The sequence below is a fragment of the Haliotis asinina genome, chromosome 2 (genome assembly GCF_037392515.1).
Source record: "Haliotis asinina isolate JCU_RB_2024 chromosome 2, JCU_Hal_asi_v2, whole genome shotgun sequence".
Classification (NCBI taxonomy): domain Eukaryota; kingdom Metazoa; phylum Mollusca; class Gastropoda; order Lepetellida; family Haliotidae; genus Haliotis; species Haliotis asinina.
In genome coordinates this window covers 80,104,568-80,128,474 of record NC_090281.1, presented here as the reverse complement: position 1 = coordinate 80,128,474, position 23,907 = coordinate 80,104,568, and the positions used below count along the sequence as shown (strand labels likewise).

The window sequence follows — 23,907 nt, the reverse complement described above, 5'->3', positions numbered from 1 at the left end:
TGATTATACTTCTTCAGCTGGTATGGAGGCACGGGTGTATGTCAAGCCCCCTGCACATTTATGAAGAAATTATAGATATCTTAAATTGTTTCAAACTATCTGTATTATTTTTAGAAATAACAATACTATATTTAAGGCATCGGAAAATTATTAAGAATATATTTAATTGAGTTCTGATATCCTTTCGGATTTCTGACAGAGATATACTGATATCATAATGCGATTATATGAAAAGAGCTCAGAGAAGATCAGATCTGATTATCTTGTTTGTACACCAAACCCGAGTTCCTGATGCACAGCTACCGATGACACAGGCTGCATTCAAGGAGAAAAGCTCCTTCTTCCGTAAGGCACGGAAATAGCCCCTCCTGGCTGCCAGCGTCCATTCAGCATATAAAACTCACTGAGGTCGATACGTTTCTTCCCGTATTCATTACTTTCTTATAGTACACATCATCTCTATAACCCTGGGGTGGTGCACACATTGGTCGTCCATGTCATGAGCTCGTGTGTGTTTGTTATCATCATCGTACAGTAATGTTATTATGCTTTCACTAAGGTGTCTTGCACTGACGTCACCAGGACAATATACGTGTGTCCGAGGTAGTGGTGTAAGATATAGGTATGGCTGTATTCAGCGTGGTTGGTAGAGACGACTATACCAAAGCCAGCTCGCAAATGCCACGTTGCAGGATGGACACACCGACCCGAACTAAAATGATAATTTCCGTGTGTCTTGCTTTTGTCAAGATCAGAACCAGTTGAAAAGGTTCATCACGTTTGTTGTAGCATTCAAGTTCAAACACATATACAACACAGTGATGTCCAGCACATTTTTTGTAGCATTCAAGTTCAAACACATATACAACACAGTGAGGACCAGCACGCGTTTGTTACAACATAAAGGTCAACACATACAACATAGTGAAATCAGTCATACGTTTAGTATAACATCAAGTCCAGATACACAACACAATGAAATCCAGCACGCATACGCCCACACACGCGCCCGCAAATACACACATGTAGGGTCACATGGATTTGTCCCGGTCGACACCAGTTTTCGCTCACATCTGTTATCATCAATCATTCATATAGCCGGTTTCATCGGAATCCTTCTGTGCGAATTTATCACACATTTTGTGACTACAGATAAAGGTTTCGGCTTCTATTAAACGGCCTATAATGCACTGAGAGTATACAGGGTCCATTTCAGGTTCCTCTGTTAGTAATGGACGTTTCCTTGAGGACAGCACATGTTCACCTTTTCGCTAACATCTGAGCCAGATCTTTGAAGGGCATTTAGAAACGGAATGCACAGGAAAAGCAAGATTTATGGATGTCAGTTTCATTATTGTGAACAACAGGACGTTTGGACGTTACCGTTCAGCTGATGAAGGAGCGAACATACAATCCAAAACGTCGTGCTATGTACAACAAAGAAAAAGATATCCATAAATCTTGCTTTTTTTTATCTGGGCCAATTTCAAGAAAGCACCCTGAGAGCAAAATTGTTCTAAACCAATGTGAAAGTATCCGAGTTCTTCTTAAAGCTACTATCCCTCTGTGAAATGTGCTTAATCAGTTTTAGTCATTCTTCGATATACGCTAGGTTATTACGATGCACATTTATCGACATTGAGAAAATTATAAATTCTACACAGCAGTTCCTTTTTGGAACCTATAGTATATGGTACAGACAATTCAGCAGCCTTAATTGACACAATACGGTACAGTGGACCATCCTTTTGTTACTGAGGCAGACCAACACCGGAACATACAAACGGTTGCTAAGAACCGCTTTACGTAATTGATCGTATTTTGCGTATTTTATTATAATAAACTTCATCGATCTGTTTCTTGGCTAAACTTTATCCAATGCTGTTCCAACTGAGCATACTGCGTGAGTGAAAATATATTGAATCACATAATATTTACTAGTTCCGGGAAGCTGAATTTTGCTGCAGCTGTTTGCATTCCATTTATTTAAGTTATATCAAATGTGTTTCATATTGTGTAAATTCTGTTGTTCAAAGTGATAGTTTGATTGTTAGTGATTATAAAACTGAGTACTTCTGTCATGGTTTGCATCGAAATGGTGAGATAATTTGTAGGAACCAGGTTTAATGGTTTTTTGTTTGTTTCTTCTATAACACCGCACTCCAGTGTTCAAGCTATATAGCTACTGTCTGTAAATAATGAAATCTGGACCAGATAATCCAGTGATCAACGCATTTGGAACACGACGACGTGTGTCGACCACGTCAGCGAGTCTGATCACCTGATCCTGTTAGTCGCTAAACATAAATTGCCGGAAACCATTCTTCATGGTAATATGCAGATGGGAATCCTATTTCTTTTATCCGTTTGATTTCATATTGTAAGCGTCATTGCAAATATACAGGAGACGTGCGTGTTGCAATTAGAAACAAATCAAAATTGCACCCGCTGCTGGCCCTGTTTATTTTTTATTTAATACTACATTTGACACCGCTCAGTGGTCTTGGGTTCAGATTCCGAACTGATAATATACCCAATATGCCTTCTTCACTTTGAACTTGGCTTCCACTGTGAAATAAAACAACGAGACTTGACTGTGTTAATCAGGATCAACCGAGTTGACGGAACAGAGGTAATATGTAGAAACCGTTGAAGCGCCGTATAATTTACACTAGCTTACCGCAACCTCCAAACCCACAGGCATTTGGCTCCAGTTATTAGCTTATTGCAGATTGCACAAAAAAGAATATTGTTCAATATGATATCAGTGACATAGACGTGAACTATATTTCATGTGTTTATTGTAAAAAACAATAGGGCTTTACGCAGATGTGTCGCTACAGAACAACAATTACTAGGAACACTGTCTGCTGCCGACGTGCGAATATTCGGGCTGTATGAGGTCGAGTTGTTCAATCAATAATAGATGATCCAAATAAACTAGTGTTTGAAATATTTTCCGACATTCGACGACATGCATTCACTCGCATGACAGTTAGACGTCATGAAATCAGCGAGTGGATGTGGTTTTATGTCGCTTTTAGTAGTATGTGTATTCCAGCAATATCACGACAGGGGACACTAGAAATGAACTTCGCACATGTGGGGACTCAAACTGGGATCTTCAGTATGACGAACGAACGCTCTGACCACCGCCTCTAAACTAAACGGCAACCAAACGGATCGGTCAGATGGATGTATCATCGTTACAAAAGGACAGGGCTCATTGTTTATAATGTCAAGCACTAGTTTTAAGGCTTTAAACCTGACTATGCTCGTCCGTATCGCCAGAAATTGAAAACGTCTGAATCTTGCATCACTTTCTCTCTACATCAAAGTACGCGCTTATACGATTTGAATACTGTTTAAAACGGTGTTGATATTCCAGATATAATCCGGTGACAGTCCAACCTGCGCGAAACTCGCTTGAATCAGGTAGTTCTACGGGTACATTCAGTCATCTGACTGTATAACTGAAATCCCATAAAGCATTCACAGTTTTTATCATTCGCTCAAAGGGATGTTTAATGTCGCCTGATGTTTATGTGGCAGGGCGTGGTGTCATCCCACAGATGACATCCTTAACCTCTTTGGTCATGTGGACAAAGTGTCCGACTTCGGATCAAAAGGTCCGTGGATTTTGTGGCCGCTACATTGGCGGCCAAAGTTGGACTGAGCACCTTCATAGCACATTTAAAGACAGTAAGTCTCGGTACCCAACTATGCGGCCCGGAACGTGCCTTCTGATGACGGGGAGTATGTAGCAGGGCGTGGAGTCGTCCTACAGATGGCATCCTTACCTTGTCAGCTTTCAGACGGGGTTAACTTATTTGGTCATATAGATAAGGCGTCCGATTTCGGATCAGAAGGTCATTGGTTCGAATCCAACCACGGGACTCGGAAATATTCTGCCCGCTACATTAACATTGGTGCAAAATGATTTCGCATATGAATCAAACAACTTCAAATTTAGCTTTGTTATGACTTTGTCAGCTCAGGAAAGACTTCAGTTTCAGAGAAAGCCTCCTCTTTATGAACATAAAACCAGATGAAACAGACCAAGCAGATAGAATCAATACTTTAGTAAATCATTATCTTGTAGTGGTTATTGATTGCCTCATTAACGAGGCAAATACATTTTAATGCGAAAAATAACACTTTCACGATTGATGGAGCGTTTGAAGCTGGAATAACATCTTTGTCTTTGTTGGTAGTAACGTGTTAGCAACTGTGTTTGTTAAAGTAGGAATACAGATTGTGTGTTAATATTTAATCCCGCTTTATGACATGGACTCATGACATGCGCTCATAGAATAGCTGCGATTAAACAATATAGACTTTTATGAGATCGATATTTGATTTATGTACCCGAGGAAAGTGGTTTTCCCAGGAAGTCAGAGTGAGTGAGGTTAGTGCTACGCCACTTTTAGCAATATTGCAGAAATATAATGCCGGAGGACGCCTGAAATGGGCTTCACACATCGTACACATATGGGAAATCGAACCCAGTTCCCCACATATGTACAGTTGCATTTGAAATTGGTTTCATTGGTTTCAATTGCTCCTCGCCTGATACCTTAAGATTTGAGAACCTTTATACAGATTTTAACGACGCCTCTATACAACGTCATGAGCTGTTTACGATACCGATGGTGAAGATAGCTTGATGGTAACTACGGCTAAATAAGCAGTCTTCAGTCTAGAATTTACTTCAGAACGAAGAAATTAGGCCACTCCACACATCGAAAAGCTTACCGAATACAAAGTAAAACCATTTCGTCATCCTTATACGTGATGACGTCAGAACACAAAAGAAACTTAATATAAGGGAGCTGAAAACAACTTTCAGCCAAATACTTGTAAGGTATCAGAGCACGGTTTGTTTTATCTGATGAGGCCTTGCTGGTTATATTAAAGTAAAACCTGAGCTTGTCGAAATAGGTAACAAGGATCGTGCGATCTCTAGACTCGGTTGATCATTTGTCATTGTTTTCCAATAGCATGAACCACGGCTTACGATGTCAGTGACTGGATGTATGGTCCAAACTCCTCTTTACAAGTACAATTAGCAAGTACAAAAATAGATTAGTCGCTTTCAAGATATCCTATATCAAGATGTGGAAACAGCAACACAACAAAGCTCATATTTGCCAGTGAAATAGGGCGTCTGCACCCAATTAGGATACTATTACAATATAGATTCCGAATATTTATAGACCAAATAACGCGATCGAAGCGCAACAAATAAATGTGGTGTTTGTGATTGAGGGCATGTACACATATATGACCTGGCGTCGATTTTAGACATGTTTACACAGGATACGTATATACCAGAACATATATCAGGTCAAGGGTCTCGTGGGGCCTTTGATCCACAAGACAGTGGTATCTTGTAAGGGTTAACACTTCATGGTTTCATAACTTTAGGTGAATTATTCGCAGTCTAGTTATTGTTGATGAAGTAGAATACTTATTGTTGGTCAATAACATTATGTAGCAGGAGCACTGGTGACTGTCGTCTTAACGTCTTAAATTTGCTATGCAGAGTAGTGTCCACTGGGCATGCCAGGAACCTGTTAGTTCAGGTTAAGATCCCGGTATTCTCCTGAAATGTGTTTACAAATATGTCAGGACAAAAATTGTCATTGACTGCTGCCGACGTGCGAATATTCGGGCTGTATGAGGTCGAGTTGTTCAATCAATAATAGATGATCCATATAAACTAGTGTTTGAAATATTTTCCGACATTCAACGACATGCATTCACTCGCATGACAGTTAGACGTCATGATATCAGCGAGTGAATGTGATTTTATGTCGCTTTTAGCAATATTCCAGCAATATCACGACAGGGGACTTTAGAAATCGGCTGCACACACGTGGGGACTCAAACTGGGATCTTCAGTATGACGAAAGAACGCTTTGACCACTCACCACCTCTAAACTAAACGGCGACTAAACGGACCGGTAAGTCAGATGGATGTGTCATCGTCCTAAAAGGACAGGGATCATTGCTTATAATGTCAAGCACTAGTTGTAAGGCCTGAAACCTGACTATGCATATACGTGTACCTGTACATGTGTTAGCCCCATGCTCGTCCGTATCGCCAATAATTTTAAAAGTCTGAATCTTGCATCACTTAAGGTCAAGGGTCTGGTGGGGTTTTTGATCCTCAAAGGCATCTTGGTATCTTGTAAGAGTTAACACTTCATGGTTTCATAACTTTAGATGAATTATGCGCAGTCTAGTTATTGTTGGTGAAGTAGAATACTCATTGCTGGTGACTGGCACTGGTGACTATGTCGTTTTAATGTTTTAAATTTGCTATGCAAAGTAGTGCCTCCTGGGCATGCCAGGAATCTGTTAGTTCAGGTTAAGATCCGGTATTCACTTGAAGTGTGTTTCCAAGTATGTCAGGACAAAACCCGTTCGTGGCCTTCACAAAAGCGGCAAAAATTTGAGACGTGCACCAGTTAAGGTTTCGTCCCACATTTAGCTGTCATGCTGAAATATATCTGGTGACTGACTGACTGACTGACTGACTGACTGACTGACTGACTGACTGACTGACTGACTGACTGACTGACTCACTGACTGACTGACTGACTGACTGACTGACTGACTGACTGACTGACTCACTCACTCACTCACTCACTCACTCACTCACTCACTCACTCACTCACTCACTCACTGCAGAATGTACTAATTCAACCATCATCGTCATACTTTTTTTAACTGTTATGTTGTTTGGTAGATCTAAATAACTCCTTAGAATATCCCATACCTTGTCCTTGCCGTAAGACCGTCGAAAGGACTTATGAACCAGTTTTGTTTTTACTGTACAGGGTAGTGAGGTAGCCTATTGGCAATATTCCAGCAAATCACCGCGAGGGACACCAGAATTGGGCTTCACATATTGCACATGTGGGAACTCGAACCCAGGTCTTCGGCGTGACGAACGAACGTTAACGTTTTTACCACTTGGCCACCCTACCCCCAATGACACCGTTCGCAGAAAGGGTCAGTATGTTCCTGCCTTGTTGGTAGCGACCGTCATTCATGCCTTCTTGAGAGGTAAAGAATCATCGTCAAACTCTGTTATATTGATATATGTATTTGTATAGATACTTGTATTTCATCAGGATGTTCAGCCCCTTTGAGTACTGTATCTCTTGTCTTTGCATGAATATACATTGAGTGGCTAGAGTAAGTGAAGGAACATGAACTTCCTGGTCCCATGGATGGGCTGAACCCACTTCTACTCTCTGGAAGAAAATACACACATCTTTATCCACGGGCAGTATGAGGCAGATTACACGAGTCGTTCCAACATGCACTAAGCATTTGTGATGATAATATTTGAAGACGAAGGCTTTTATTTCTGCAAATATTACACAAGCATACAAAAGCTTATTATCCCTAACTGGCATCCAGAGGATACATCGCCTAAGAGATCAAGCGATCTCCTAGAAAACATCACACCAAGAAAGAAATTAGGCAACAATTATTTATAGATCAGGTTTTCTTTGGTTGCTGTTTAACGCCGCTCTCATCATTATTTAATCTATGTGACGACGGTCTGTAAATCGAGTCTGGACCACACAATCCAGTGGTCAACTGGGCATCGTTCTACACAACTGGGATATGCTGACATATGTCAACCAAATCAGCGAGCCTGGTTTGCTGTAATGCTACCTAAATCAGCCACAGGTCCGCTTCATGTATTTTATTTTTCTACAATTTTCTGGGACAACTAAATTTTGGTTTATGTCTTTGACGCATTATCATCGTGATCGTATTAGTTCAGATTAGTGTATATTAAACCCCTAAATTACATAAGATATGTTTGGCCATCTGTTATAACAACGTAAATGAGATGGTCTAACGTGCATATTCCGTAATCTTTTAACGTTATGAATTCGGTATGGGAAGTAATAGACAAAAACAACTGGGGAGGAAATCCATTCGTGTTTAATTGATGAAGTATTCTGCAAGATCTCTGGGACTTCTACTTGATAGAACATAAAACATGTGTATTTTTTAAACACATGTTTGAAAACATGTCATATATTGTCTGCTTTGATCTACAGTTTCAAAAAACATGTTTAGTCCTTATATTACGTATGTACTTTTTTCTTAGAAATGTTTGCAACGATTATAGGAGGTGTTTGCCCGTCTAGGCAACGATGTTCATGTACTGTGGAGCTAGCGTATTTACCTATTTCACATTGTAAAAGATGTCACAAACAGGATGAAGATGTAAAACAGGGAATGAGCCGAAGTCAGTATTGTTCATATTTTCCTGCTTGTCTTAACTCAACATTCTCTAACAATTACTGGATTATACATTAAAATTATCTAACACTTTAATAAAGGTCTAATGCTTGTTGCCGATGTATTGTTACCTCGAATCAAAGATTATTTTTCTTTCATTATGAGTTGAAAGAATGATTGTGGATATTTTGAATCTTTTTATACCAAATAACACTAAGTTTTGTTGATGAATGCTTAAAACGTCTCATCGACTTTTTCTCATCTAAGGACACTCCTTTCTATTCTAATTATTCGTCATTCGTCTTGTGATGTGAGATGCGTTAATGTCTGTAAGTAAAGAAAAAAAGTTTACAGTCATTGCAAGAGTCAAGTGGTGTTGGAAGCGTGTAATAAGCGAGCTTCTGAAGACAAGACCTTTTGAGAAAAATGACGTTATGTCGAGCGTCGATGAACTGAGACGGCGTCGACATGTCAACAATAACGGCATTTGAGTCGAAATCACGTGTTAGCTGTATGGACGTTTACATTCTTCTTGCTCATCACACAAATAGCAACCATTTCTATATCGTTTGTTTGGCTAATATGTCTTGTTTGGCTAAATGATTTATTTATTTATTTATTTATTTATTTATTTATTTATTTATTTTCGGGCTGACGTCATTGACTCAAAGAGAACAGACATTTACAATCTGTTCCCTTTGCTCACTTAGACATAATGTTTCATCATGACAGTAATCAATATCAATTCGTAACCCTCCACAGATCACTCCAAATAATTGTTCATAGTTCATTTGATCCCACACTTTCTTTGGCCCCAAACTACCGAATTATCGAAAACATGATGCAAATATCTCTTGCAACTGGTGGAAAGTAGTCTAAATTTGATCGAACTCCCATCATCACAAAGGACTAAAATATTTCTTTCCTACTAAACATAAAACGGTCGGCTATTAACGCTAACAGAACCTCAAAGCGTACAAGTGTGATGGTGACACACGCTAAGATATGGAAATCAACATCACCATAGGGAAGCAGGTAGTCGGGAAGGTTATTGATTTCCCAAACTTTCATTACGTTAATGGTTCTGATGCAATTTTAATGTGGATTAATCGCAAGTCCTTTCTGTCTGACGAAATCTTGATGTCTGAAGCAAACGCCATAGACTGTCTGTTCTTGCGTTTTGCTATGACAACGGTTACATTGAGCGACTTCTTTTGATTTATTTAGTTTAGCCTGAAGGGTAAACGCCTAGTGATAATACATTTGCGATGTCATCAATAGGACGAGATGGAGGAATAGATATAAATAATTGCGTTATGCAGATTGGTATTTTTGTTAGTTTATTTGTTGTTTAACGCTGTGCTCAGCACTATTCCAGGAATATGACGACGGTCTGTACATCATTTAGTCAAACAACCCAGTGTCTGATATCAGGAGCATCAAATCTCAAAACATGCATGAAACAAATTAGGTAGCCGCTTACGATCTCTTGTTACTGAGAGGACCTTGAATGTTGTGAGGTATGGGGTTTTGCAAACGGCTCCATTAAAGCTTTTGCAACTGAAAGGCCCAGGAGTGACGTTTCGACGTGACACGTTTCGACGCGACATGCCAAACAACACGTTGCTCGCCTTGTAGAGCAGCATCGTAATCAGAAAAATGATAAAATGATAAAGTATTATCACGATTCGCAACACCATCGATTTATCACACACTGAATACGCGTCGAATGGTGGCATCCGAATAATCCAACAACGCTGCAGTAACAACGACTTGTCCTTTCTCGCATATACGATGACCTTCGCCAGGCACTGATGCCAGGACTGCATCATTGAATAAGCATCACGTACTCGATACTGACCATATGAATTTACTTTTGACCTCCACTTGTCTTCTGTATCATTTGCTCATGAGAGATGCACTGCTCTCTTGGTCTGCCGGTTGAAACGTTTGACTATACATGTAAAACATTTCATGCGCTGTAGTAAAAGTTTAACAGAGCGTCTCTTTGTAGCATGTGTATGACAACAACCTTGGCCTTTGATTGGAACACAGATCACAAAACTGTTGATACAAATAGGTAAAACCAGAGGACGGTTCGTTTCGCAAGCTATATCTGGTTTCTAAATTGTTGTTTCTGTATGACAATAGCCTTTGCCTTTGATTAGAATACGGTTCATAAAACTGTTGATAAAATAGGTACCACTTCGCTTTGTAAGCGATACCTGGATTTTAAATTGTTGTTTCAGTATGGCAATAGCCTTTCACTTTGAGTAGAATGTAAGTAATAAAACTGTTGATAAAAATACGCAAAATCAGGAGCATCAAATCTCAAAACATGCATCAAACAAATTAGGTAGCAGCTTACGATCTCTTGTGACTGAGAGGACCTTGAATGTTGTAAATGTTCGTTTCGCAAGCGGTATCTGGTTTCTAAATTTCACCTCAAGTGATAAACGTAAAAAAACGCTTCCTTTTTTACTTTTGCACCTGTTTAAAGTGGTCTTCTCTGAACATTACAGAGAAGTTTTCCTCCTCTTGATATTGCTAGTTTCAATATATTTTAAAGAGATATTTTCAAGGACATTTTGTTTATATTTCCCTGAAATTGTTTACTAGAAGCGTTTTTGTTTCACACAGATATGTTTCACAACTACTTTCATTATCAGTGAAGTCCTGTTCAAAGTAGACCGTTCTTGCACCCATCATCTGAGAATGCGATACGAGTCGGTGTATCAAGCAATCCCAGAACCGCTGTGTTGCTGAAAGTATAGAACATTGCTTAACACAACATAATCCTTACGATCGCATTCAGGCATGTACACTGTCACACACCCAGCAGGTAAATAATAACACTGACATTAATTATAACAGTGATAATGGTGCCAGATATGTATTTCTGTAATCATCTTTTAAATAATAATGACGTAAATAAAAGCGATAATACCCTTCCCTCATTCATAAGAAATCTCTTCTAAAAGCAGAGTTGATTGTACAATATTTACAACCCCTGAACAGCCGCGTCTGGACCAGAACATTCAAGTGGTCAATATTATAAACATCAATCAAGGTCGTTGGACACACAGTCAACAAGATCATGAACTTTGTCACAGATTCTCTTACGACCAACGTGCTATTTTGTTGTCTGAAACATCTTCTAGCCCAGAATCCCTAATTGGTGTATCTTGTTTTCGCTTGGCAATGATGAATAATTCACCATATCATATACCTCTTCTTTACAACTGTTGACTCCAAGTGTGGACAGATTTTGAAATCGTTGACGATGTCTTTGGGAGCTTGCAGCAGCATCACTTGAATCGATTCAGTAATATAGCACCGTTTGACAAAAGTATTCCATGCAAAAAACAAAATGATGATCACAGAACTGCCTATTGCATAGAGTGCTAAATTGGGCAAAAAAAGCAGAAGTTGTGTCACATTTTCAGATTTTCCACATTGGCCTTGGTTCATTCTTAAGGCTCCTTCTCTTCCTCAAAGGATAGCGTGGAGTTGCCCATACATCCATTCCTGTGTGGAGCGACTTGTAGGAGCTTCTTTGGAATACCATTGGCGATGAGGTACGCCTTGAGACAGTGACTGGTGTTAAAAAGTGTTTCCGTGGCAGTTCTGGTGACAAATATTTTCGTTTGACAGCTAGTGGAATCAGAGACTGGCCTGACGAAGGTGGATGTGAGATAAATTGTTTCCCGTCACCAGTGTGCCTTTGATTCTGTGAGCCATTCACAGAAATATTTTGTCCCATTTTCACTGAAGGTAAACTCGATGGCGAAGAAGACTTTCTTACAGGGACAGGTATTAACGATTGCTTTCGTGATTTGTGTGAAAAGCACAGATGTTCTGGGAGAGATTTCGGACTACCTGACTGCGCGAGATCATCTTCTTCCGTAGATTGCTTAACTGTCACCGTGTCTGTCTGTGTGGTTTGTTTCTCTTGAGCATTTCGCGGAGGAACGTACGAAAATGGTGGAGGAACGTAAAACTCCGCTCTCCTGTGGTCAGGGAGGATCCAGCCATGATTTGGACATACATCTTCAGGATTTTCTCTGATCAAACCAGTGGCTTCTGATACCACACGCCGTTCGTCATCGCCACCGTTATGGAAGGTGTCTTGGCGGTCTGGTAGATACGGCAATATGGAAGGGAGGCTTCGATAGTGAGACCAGTACTCGCTTCCCATGATTCAACCTCTGGAAGGAAACATGTACAAATAAATATCAAATTAGCATTATCGTTGACGCACCTGATACAGGAACATGTAGATATTTGAAATATGGATATATACATTAAAGTTTAGAATTTACCTTAAGGTTTTAGTCTTTACAATAATGTCTCAAGAAGGAACATTTCATGTAGATGGAAGTCTCCTCATACCTTCATGCGGAGGAGTAATGGGAAATCAAGTCTCCGTACATCCCTTTAACTAAACATTGTAAGTACATACAAAACGTTCTTCTCCGTTTTGCCCTCTTTCAGTAAGCAAGTTTCATGAGTATCAAATCTTACATAGCAGTGAATTTGAATGATTGGGGAAAATGTAAATGATTATTGACACGTCATTTGAATAACACTACATTACTGCACCATTAGCACCGAGGCTCGTTTTCAAAGACTAAAGGGGGAATTGGGCACGATTTGTTGACTTGGTTGATGCATGTCCTGTATATGTCTTGCGCAGGCCGTGGGGTCACAGAGCATTTCACCGGATTGCCTGGTTGGGATTTTTCATTCAGGTGTAATATTTGCTGAGGTCAGCGTAATCCAACCAACAAGCATGCAGTATTCCATGGTGTGCAGCCAAATTGAAAAAAAAAAATTTATTTTTCTTAATGTATATATACGAACACAAAATGTCTAATACAACGTTCGCAATATTCTTTTTGAAATGTCTATAAGCTCTACATTTAATCTATAACGGACAACTGAGTTTGTTTGTTCCGCTGTTGTAATGTCGAGCTTTTCCCAATTTGACCCTTTTCGATAGCTTTAATGGTGACAACGAGACAATACATAGCAACATATTTTAGGGACGGCAATATATATAATGGATTAAAAGTGCCCAAATTGCGACTTGGCGACTAAGCGATGAATTGGGCATTTAAGGCAGTTTCATGTTGTCTCACATTTTGTCTGTTAAAAATATCTAGCAGTGCGACAACAATGTCTGTTCTAAGATTCCAGACTTCAATCCATGGGTTACGTCAGTGTATTATCTCTTATGTTTATTTTACAACAAATTTATAATTTATTTTAAAATCCGTTCATAAATATCATATTGCGCACTATATTGAACTATTAAATCAATCACAACAACAAACCACTGATGCTTTGTTCTCGCACACAAACAACTCAAGCCGTATTTATCATAATTAATAACCGTTACAACTAAATTCATGCACGACAGCACAGACAGGTAGTAAACATGTCTCAATCAATAACTTTACTGCTTCACTTCTATACCAAGCGGATATCTGCCCACATTTCCAATATGATCGATATGGTATCTTCTCAACTCAATAATACGAATGATTCAAGCGTGGGCATTAGCTGTAAAATAAGAAATACGCTTGTTGACCAACCAGATCAACTTCAGAATAACCTATTATTGCCTCTAGAGCATAACATCTTCAGTATTTCCATTCATTACCACTACAAATATCACATCGATGTTCTGATTCATACAAATTGAATCCATTTGTGTTTTTTACATGTGATCAAGGTCAAATTCATCAGATTTCTTTAACGTTCAGGTCGAATAAAAACAGGTGGAATGAGACACAAGTTACATGATACATTTACAGTCGACAAGTTTTCCAACACGTGCAAGATTACATGGTACACATACACGCGCAAGGTGACATAGTTAACCTGAAAGACACACGGTTACACACTGTATCATGCAGGAACAAGATTACCCAGTTTAACTAACATGTCTACGATTATTTGGAACTGATACGTGATACGCCTAACCTGCATAGTTCACCCAACACGGGCAACACGTGAAAACACGTGTTGAATATTTGCAATTTGCAATTTGCAATACATAGGTTACACGTTTGGAAATACACAGATTCTCTAGCGCGTGCTAACTTAATAACCTAACACGTTCACAATTACACACTTTCCTAACGCGTAAAAGATTATCCAGTTTATTTAGTGCGTGCAAAAGTTAACCAAAAGCCTAACACGTTCACAGTTACACGATTATTCACTTAGCACGTTAAATGCTACCGTTTAACGCTTGCATTGTTAACAAATAACCTAATATGTTCACAGTTAAACAAGTTATCTAACATGTTGAAGGTTACAGTTTTTCTAATGCGTACAATAACCCATGACGTTCACAGGTACACAGGTACATAATTCACCTAGCACGTAATAGGTTCCAAATTTTATTTAGCGTGTGCAAGATTAAACAATAACCTAATATGTGCACACTTACGCATTTACAATACAAAGTTACACAGAATATTTTGCGTATACATGATGACACAACTTACGTCATACGTGCGATTAATGTGGCATATGTAAGCTGGCATAGGTCGCCTGACATATTTACTTTTACTATGTTAACCTAATACATATGCGATCATGTAGGTTACCTTGGACACAACACATTTGATAAAACAAACAATCACGTGCTGACTTCTGAAAGTGTTTTAGGAACTGATAAGGAATCTTCATGTGCCACTTCATCAATATTTCAGCTCTCAATGTCAGACTTCGGCGTCTGTGATTATATAAGGAACATGTAGAACTTACCCTCACCATCTGCTGAATTAACTATTCCATTATGCCACTTCATCAATATTTCAGCTTTCACGGTCATGTTTCGGCGTCCGTGATTATATAAGGAACATGTAGAACTTATCTTCTCTCTCTTTTACATCAACTATTCGATGTGTCACTTCTTCAATATTTCAGCTTTCACGGTCATGTTTCGGCGTCTGTGATCATATAAGGAACATGTAAAACCTACCTTCTCTGTCTGCTGTATTGACTATTCCATGTGCCACTTCATCAATATTTCAGCTTTCCAGGTCAGATTTCGGCGTCTGTGATCATATAAGGAACATGTAGAACGTACCCTCTCCGTCTGCTGTATCAACTATTCCACGTTTATGCTTAATTTAATTCTTCTCTCTAAACTCTTTGAAAAGGCAGGGCTCTGAATCGATGGAACACAAAAACCATAGTTTGAATAATTTAATTGCGTTCCAAGTGATGTAGCATATCACTCGTTTCGATTAACTTGATGGTATGTTTTGACATGATCTGATAACGTTATTGGTTCCAGTATTTTCAGGGGGGACTCAGAGGAGCAGGAGGATGGTAAGTGGGGTAATCTGATGACTGAAGCGTTCGTTCTCCAAAAACCGGGCTTCCAGAATTGCGGGAATATGTCGTCTTGAAACCATAACCACTCACTCACTCACTCATAACATCAATTAGCCTTGAAGATCCTGGCTAGCTAGAATTAGAATCAGCCATCCATGCTTACCGTAATTGAACGGTAGCTGCGGAAAATACGTGATAAGAAATAAAGAAACCCTTTTAGCTGCACCTGACAATGGAAAGAAACACAGATCCCGTGAGACATGTACAATGCTGTGAAACGTTTTGGCATAATCATTACAGAGGCTATGAGAATAATGGAAGGGTCGATCATTTATCCAGTGTACCGACTGAGTGAACACTTAAAATGGCTTCGGCTCCTACCTATTCACTTAAGCCATTTGTTCGCAGAGTTATCTGTTACATGTAGGTTGATATCAATGTTACTTGCATCCAGTTTACTTTGAGATAAGATGACGGCTTTCCGTGATAGAAACTTAAACATGTGCTCGATTCAGGTTCTAGATCTCGATTCATGAAATGGTATAAATATCTCACAATGTAGAGCCCATACAGTAACGCCCCGTTGCCATGACGTCTCATTAGCGGCTTACTTTTTGACAATGAAAAGTTGTTCAAAAACGTGTTTACCTATTAAAGATGGACGCAATTTTAATGAACTAGTTTTCTATGGCTTTACGTTGCATTGTGTCAGATGTGTGTTACCCCACAGTATGATCGCTTTCTCAGAGGATAAAGTTCGAAGGTGTAGGAAAGAAATTTCTGTTTTGTCAATATTTTTATAGATTTCTTTATGTACCTGAGCACGTGGAACTTCATCTCTCGATAGATCTTTATTTAACATCGAGTTTAAGGAAGGCGCAAGGAAACGTATAGTTCTCAGTTCATGTTATTATTTAATCGTTTTGATAGAAAGTTAACCGTGGTATTATATCCCAAACTGTACTGTTCTGGCGATTGATAAGCTCTCAAATACAACTAACTATTTAAAAAAAACCCTAAACTATGAATACATACTTAAAGCATTTTAAACATTGGATGCCATTAGGTATCTGTGACAGCCTATCGTTGATTATAAATAAATTGATTTTATTTTCGTCACAAAAATACAATATTGTTATATAAGTATATCTTTTACAACAATATAAACTGTTTCAGGAATGAGGGGCAGTTTAATAGACATGGTCAAACTTAAGAAGAACAATTACGGTAAAAGGAAATGTTTTTGCCCTCAGTGTATGTTCAAGGTCACGACCTTAACTGAAGTTAAGCTCATGGTTATTGTGCCGATTTCCTTTTAAGCTGATAAAACAATTAAAGAAAGAAAATGCATCCCATCTATGAAACACAAGATTATACAAGATGTTACATTTAAGCCTGGGGGACGTTTCCGGATTGGAAATATCATGCATTAGGAACAAAATGCACAGTTTTTATCCTAAAAAGGCAATTTACTATCTTACTACAGTCATGATAACCTCTTTATCATGCTGTGCCATTCTTTAACTCCATTATCTTAACATATTGTCTTCTCTAATAAACAATGCTTGGGCATCACACGAGTTAGAGCTATTTTCGGAGTTTGGAAAACAACTCAGAACAGCGACAAAATCAGTTCCCATACCCATGTATGTCTTATATGACAATGTGTTTGCTTAATATGGGTGGAATACCAGTCAAAAATAAAGGTTTTAAATTTCGCCACCTCAGATTCTAATTATGACGCGTAATAAAGACGAATCTGAGATTGAAACCCACGATCAGACGATTCTAGCACACTAAAGATAAGAACTTTATAAAGCTAGTATGCAGTGTTTGTCAATAACCTAACATGTAGAAAACGCATACATACTACTCAAGGAGAGTTGTTATCCACAATCCATCTCGCCGCTCTGTTAACTGCATCCGTGTGGTTTCAGACTCCTCCAATCTATCCTGATGCTACATTTACACCAAAAACACATCATGCGTATGAAACGACTTGTGTTGTCCTAGAAAAACTGAAATGATCGATCGTTTCTATGTGCTCTGAGGTATGTATGTACAAGCTGGTGTTAGAGCGCCGTTTGGAATCGATTCATTATATATGGCAACACAATACAAAACGAAGGTAAGGAAGAACACTTCATTGGCGCAGACCTAGTACTATCTGTCATCTGGACTGAGAAGAAGCACAGCCACATTGACAGATCGAATATCCCCGATTAGAAATCTATAAGTACGTGGACATATTGTTCAGAATCGCGAGTACCTCGCCGATGTAATTGGCAAAAGCTGTTCGTGGACTCTTTGAATACGAATGTTGAAGTCTTTTACAAATATATCTATTTTACTCTTTGTAGAGCTCTGACAATTTTCAAATATATAAACAAGTCCTGTTTCTCATCATTGGATGTCAGTGTTTGTTCCCCAAGATTGCTTCATCGAATCGTATAGCCAATATTATTATTTCCTCTCTTAATGGCATGACGGATATTTGTCGCAGCATTCAAGCAATATAACGATTGTTTCTACATAATCAAGGCTAAAACAAACAAGTGATTGACATCATGAGCCTCGATCTATACAGTTGCAATATGGAGACTAAACATCAACCAAGACAGTGGTAATGTCCGTGCGATCTCGTGTGTCGCCTCTTACAAGTATGAACTTTTAATGACCAATTGTTACGTACATCAACGTGGTTCGAGATCTATACCACTAACGACCACAGTTCCGGCTGACCAAAAAGGGGCGATGGGTTGGCCTAGCGGTTAAAGCGTTCGCCCGTCACGCCGAAGACCCGGGTCCGATTCCCCACATGGGTACAACGTATTAAGCTTATTTCTGCTGTCCCAGACGTGATACTGTGTAAAGATTGTTAACAGCGGCGTAAAACTAAACTCACTCAGCCACTCCTCCTAACCTGGACCTGTTTAATCATACATCTGTAATATTGGAGACTGCTGAGAAAGCAGTATTCACGGTATGTGAAAATAAAATAACGCAAAGTTTATAAAGCTAGCATATGCCCTTTCCGGAAATACCGAACGGATCCTTGATAGCGGACTCTTTGTCACTAATCCGTTATTGATGTATATATTGATGTTGTTCTACCCTTAATTCGGAACATGCAATTCTGACTAGCCAATCAGAGACTTAATATAACGGCAATCATTTATTCAAACTGCAGAAGCTAATGTTTTATGGAAAAGCTATTTCAAGATAAAACTTTGAAATAATAAAATGTAAATGTATATGTTACAAAGTACAGCGCCGAAGCTAGTAAAATCTTTGAGGGCATTAAACAGAAGTATGTACGGAAATACAGTTTGACAGAAAAAGCAAGATGAATTCCCAGAAGAAAACATACAGATATGAAACTGAACAATGCAAATCTTGTGTATCATGTACAGGATGCTTACCATTAAGATAAGACGTCATGACATTCCGGGATTGGTAGGATAGCCTAGTGGTTAAGGTGTTCGCTCATCACGCCAAGGATCTGAATTCGATTCGCCACATTGATACAAGGTATAAAGCTGATTTATCTTGTCTGATCTGTTGTCTTGCGCTGTGATATTGTCTGAATAGTGCTAAACTGACGTAAATAAAACTCACTTGTGACGTCTATTTATCGGTCTATTTATAATCTTAATCTGACCAAAATGAATATCCAGTGATAATGTGTCACCTTTCCCAGATGACTTGGATTACACGTGTTGCGACGTCAAATAGCACTCATTCAATCCCCCGTTATCAACAATCCCTAGTCACTTGATAGCTGTTGTTTTGTATTGTCACACACGGTGTTGCTGTACACAGACTGTGAACAATGGTTTTGTTCGAATTTTGTTGTGAAAAGTACAATTCTAAAGTGCATTATCCAAATAAGATCGTGCAGTTTTACAGCTACAACTATAAATACGCCTCGTTTAAAGATGAACACGCCCGAACTGATAATGGTTAGTGGAGGTGTAATATTTGCCTGCCACTTAGATACCCGTAAAACAAACATGTCTGTCGTATTCAGAAATGCAAGTTTCAAATGACGGATGTATGTTCTCTCAAAAAAACACCTCACGTAAAAACCGTACACAATGTTTCAATCAATACTGTCATCAAACCAATGCTACATACCATAGCCGGTTCAGTGGTGTATTTACATAGCTGAGATAGGACATTTACAGTTGGGCTGGCAAAGACGTACAGATGATCTATTGTGTTCAGATGTTTGTTTATATGTTTCCTGTATAACGTCATGTTTGAGGGGTGAGGGTAGCTTAGAGGTAAAAGCGTTCGGTCGTCATGCCAGAGACACAGGTTCAATTCAACACATGGGCGCTGTGTGTGAGGCCCATGTTCTGGTGTCCACCGCCATGATATTACGGGAATATTGAATACTGACGGGTCGGTCGGTGGGGTAGCATAATGGTTAAAGCGTTGGTTTGTCCGGGTTCGATTCCTCACAATGTGGTACACTTGCCCTAAAATCGTCAGTGCACGTTACTCACGTGCATTATCATCTTTAAACGTCCGTGGACAACGTGACTGACAAGAACGGACAACCTATTCGCGTCGTCATGGAATAAGGGGTAACCAGGTTGATGTTCAATATTGCACAGTACATAAAGACCTTACTTGATGTAACTTGCTTGAGAGGCATATTTTAGAAGTTACCCCATCCCCACAGCTTACGATGAGCTCATCAGACCACTCTAGCCTACTGTACAAACAACCCACTCTGTGTACCTCACTGGCTTACTTAGTTATCATCACATTGTTAACTTGTGTTTATACTAGGCTCTGTGCACTACTGGCTTCCATGTTATCCTTTTATCCATTGTTAACCCTTTGTCTTTATCATCACTTGTTAATTAGTTTATGTATATATATCGCCTGTTCTCTCCCTGTATCATTTACACTTTGCAAACGATACAAGAACCTGTATCGAAACGTCGTGTTCCAGTATTAAAGAAGTTGTCATCCATATACAGTTATCCTATTTACTTGATGTAGTTAAATATTCTTACACAATGGTTGAAAGACACGTACAGTTATACTTAATAACTCACATGTTCACTTCCCTATTTATTATAGGGGGGGGGAAAGCAAAGTCTGCCTTGTCTCGTATGACCAGAGCACCTATTTCTCCACAAGAGAAGGATACTTTTGAAAGACTAAGACTGACTTTAAGCAGAAAAAGCAAGCATACTAATGTATTTACTAACAAACGCCACACAGTGTTTCGCCGTCATTGTGATTGTGCCAATCTGCAGTTATCTTGTTTTGCACAAGATAATGAAAGAAGAGACTATAAATATTCAATTCTCGCTTTATTATCATATCAGTTACAGCTATGAGAACGACCACCGAAACGATAATCAGTACATAATGAAGTAATATACTCAAGTACAAAATTAACAATATACTCATGCTTGCCGATATATACAGCGTAGTCTGGTTACAAGATTTCCGGTCTTTAGAGGGTCCGGGTTTAATAGAACAGGACTATACGATCCATACAGGATCACTATGGAAAATTGTTGGGGGAACTAGCGAGGTCTCAGTTCGGATGTGTATTGCTATCACACACAAAGAAGACACAAGACTGTTGTACCAAACAGCCCCAGCGGGAATTGACTGTTCTCTTCCGTAACACCAAGTTTATGACTGAGTAAAGTGGACGTAAAACACATCCCATAAGACAATAAAACGGTCACTTGCACCGTCAGGAAAGCCATAATATTTCACATTTAATGAAAAAAAAATGTTCAGTGGGACAGTTGGTCGGCATCGACAAGCTGAAAGGAGTATGTTTTCAAACGAGCCTTAAAGATTTGAAAGGAGTCTGAAGATTAAACGCCAAAAGGGGGCAGGTCCACTCATGAGGTGCTGTTTACCTGGATCAAGCCCCTCAAGTAGGGCGGTGTTTCATCCAACGAACATCGGAAGGTTAAACCGAGGATTTCGAACCCCACTTAATACATTATAAATATGATGTGTCTATCCATACAGTCAAACTCATATCTAGATCTACAAACACTGCATGTAATTTCGATTAATGAGCTTTGAAAGTTGCATATAAGAACAAGTAAAATCAGACCAGTAATCCAAAATAAAGTGTCAACTTTATCATTTGATCAACCCGATTGTCCCTGTTGTAAAATGTAAAGCCCACTGGTGGAACATGCTTACACAACGAAACATCATTGGTTAAACAAAATACAGCTTCGGGTAATTGAAACATGTGGATTTGTCTATTTGGGGGGCCAACTGGAAAGCACTGATTCGCAGTTTCTTGCCTCATTCGCACTCACACACGCACACACTAACACGCACATGTTCATAAACATCGTCACTGGACAAAACACACATCAATACTTTCACATATGACCAAGTATACAGTGTAAATATCACTGCACACAAAATAAGCCTGAAAAGTCTATTTGTGACGTACAGTAGGTGAATACTCGCCATGTTTGGCGGGGGCTACTTGTTGGGTCACCTTGGGCTGAATATAGAGTCCAATTTTGAGGCTGATTCTATTCCACACAATTTCTTGCTGTGAAAAGATTGCTTGTGCTATTTCAAGCACTTTTGCACCTTAATGACATAGGTGATGATTATAAAATAACAGTGAACATCAAGAACTTTTCCAGAGAGCGCCACCACACATCAACACCACCGTGGGCAGATAATTCTGTCTCCGAACGGAACTTATCACTCAAACCTTGAGACTAAAAACGATGCAGAGATCGGCCAGATTGTGTCATCACATACGGATGGTGTATCGTGTTGTTCATTACGTCAACCGCTGGTTTGGTTGTCCCCATACTTGGTTATATACAAGATGGCAGCATCATAAAACAAAAAAAATTTTAAAAACTATGACTGCACTCGGGCGTGATGAAGGACTTCAATACTTCATAGTTTTCCATCTTGCTTAATGGTTAAGGTATGAAGTACATGTACACAGTAAGCTCCCGCACTAGCTGGGGAAGTTCACCGTTTAAGGATGGCATCCATTTGGTTCCTGAAAAAAGGTATCTATTTAATCTCAATCGGCTAATAATTTTTAAGGAATGAGTGAGTGAGTAAGCAATGTAAGAAATATTATCACTATCGACGCCAGAAATGGGGTTTACAGATTGTATCTTTGTTGTGAATGGAACCTGGATCTTCTGCGTGACGAATGAAAGCTTTCATCACTAAGCTACCCTGAAGGAAAGATGAGTGTGAGTGGTCTGATCTTTGCTTATACTAACCATACCATTTCACGACGGGGAATATCCCACATGAGTATATGCTGTTACTTGGCAGTTTTCTGTATTGTTACACCATAATGCATTCAGACATTTAGACTATATAGCAGTTTTCTGTATTGTTACACCACGATGCATTCAGACATTTAGACTATATAGCAGTTTTCTGTATTGTTACACCACGATGCATTCAGACATTTAGACTATATAGCAGTTTTCTGTATTGTTACACCACGATGCATTCAGACATTTAGACTATATAGCAGTTTTATGCATTGTTACACCACGATGCATTCAGACATTTAGACTATATAGCAGTTTTCTGTATTGTTACACCACGATGCATTCAGACATTTAGACTATATAGCAGTTTTCTGTATTGTTACACCATGACGCATTCAGACATTTAGACTGACAATGTAATTTACTTTGCATTGACTTTCTTTGATTGTAAATGTAGTTGATTTAATAATTGTGTATGTATAATATGTGTTATTACTTACACATAATAACTGGCGTTAAATGATATTCGTTTCCATGTACATATAGGCATGGCTGTCGTTTTGACCACGGTGTATTTCAGACTGTTCAGACCATCATATCCAGCTCGCTGTATGGATTTCCAGAAAAGACGCTCCCTGAAAAAGTTTTGACGCGTTAATAATTCAACTGTTTGAGGGTGAGTGATTGAGTGGGTGAGCGGACAACTGGGTGGTTGAGAGTGAATGAGTGAGTGAGTGAATGCAAGTTTGTGATTACGTATTTTCGTGCATATTCACATAAACTATGACATCACTGCTAAATGTACTGCCATATTAAGCATATAAATATGCACACATTGTACACATTCATAGAACGGAACGGTGCTCTAGTACATGGGTATACTATTTTCCTGGATATCATAAATCTATGGTCATGACTTACTAAGGTGTTTGACTCATAATGCCACTATTGGTGTTAAGCTGCTGCGTAAGTTGTTGAAATTTTAGAGGCATTTTTCCACGTCAAACACTTG

At 39.0% G+C, this 23,907-nt stretch overlaps 1 long non-coding RNA gene across 1 annotated transcript; it reads right to left on the bottom strand.

Annotated features, from left to right (window-relative positions):
* Positions 1–11,156: 11,156 nt before the first annotated feature.
* On the bottom strand, positions 11,157–17,637 carry LOC137272919 (uncharacterized). Its single transcript, XR_010956115.1, has 3 exons — positions 17,501–17,637; positions 15,272–15,347; positions 11,157–12,482 (listed from the first exon to the last, which is right to left on the bottom strand). It is a non-coding gene; the product is annotated as an uncharacterized lncRNA (long non-coding RNA).
* Positions 17,638–23,907: the final 6,270 nt, after the last annotated feature.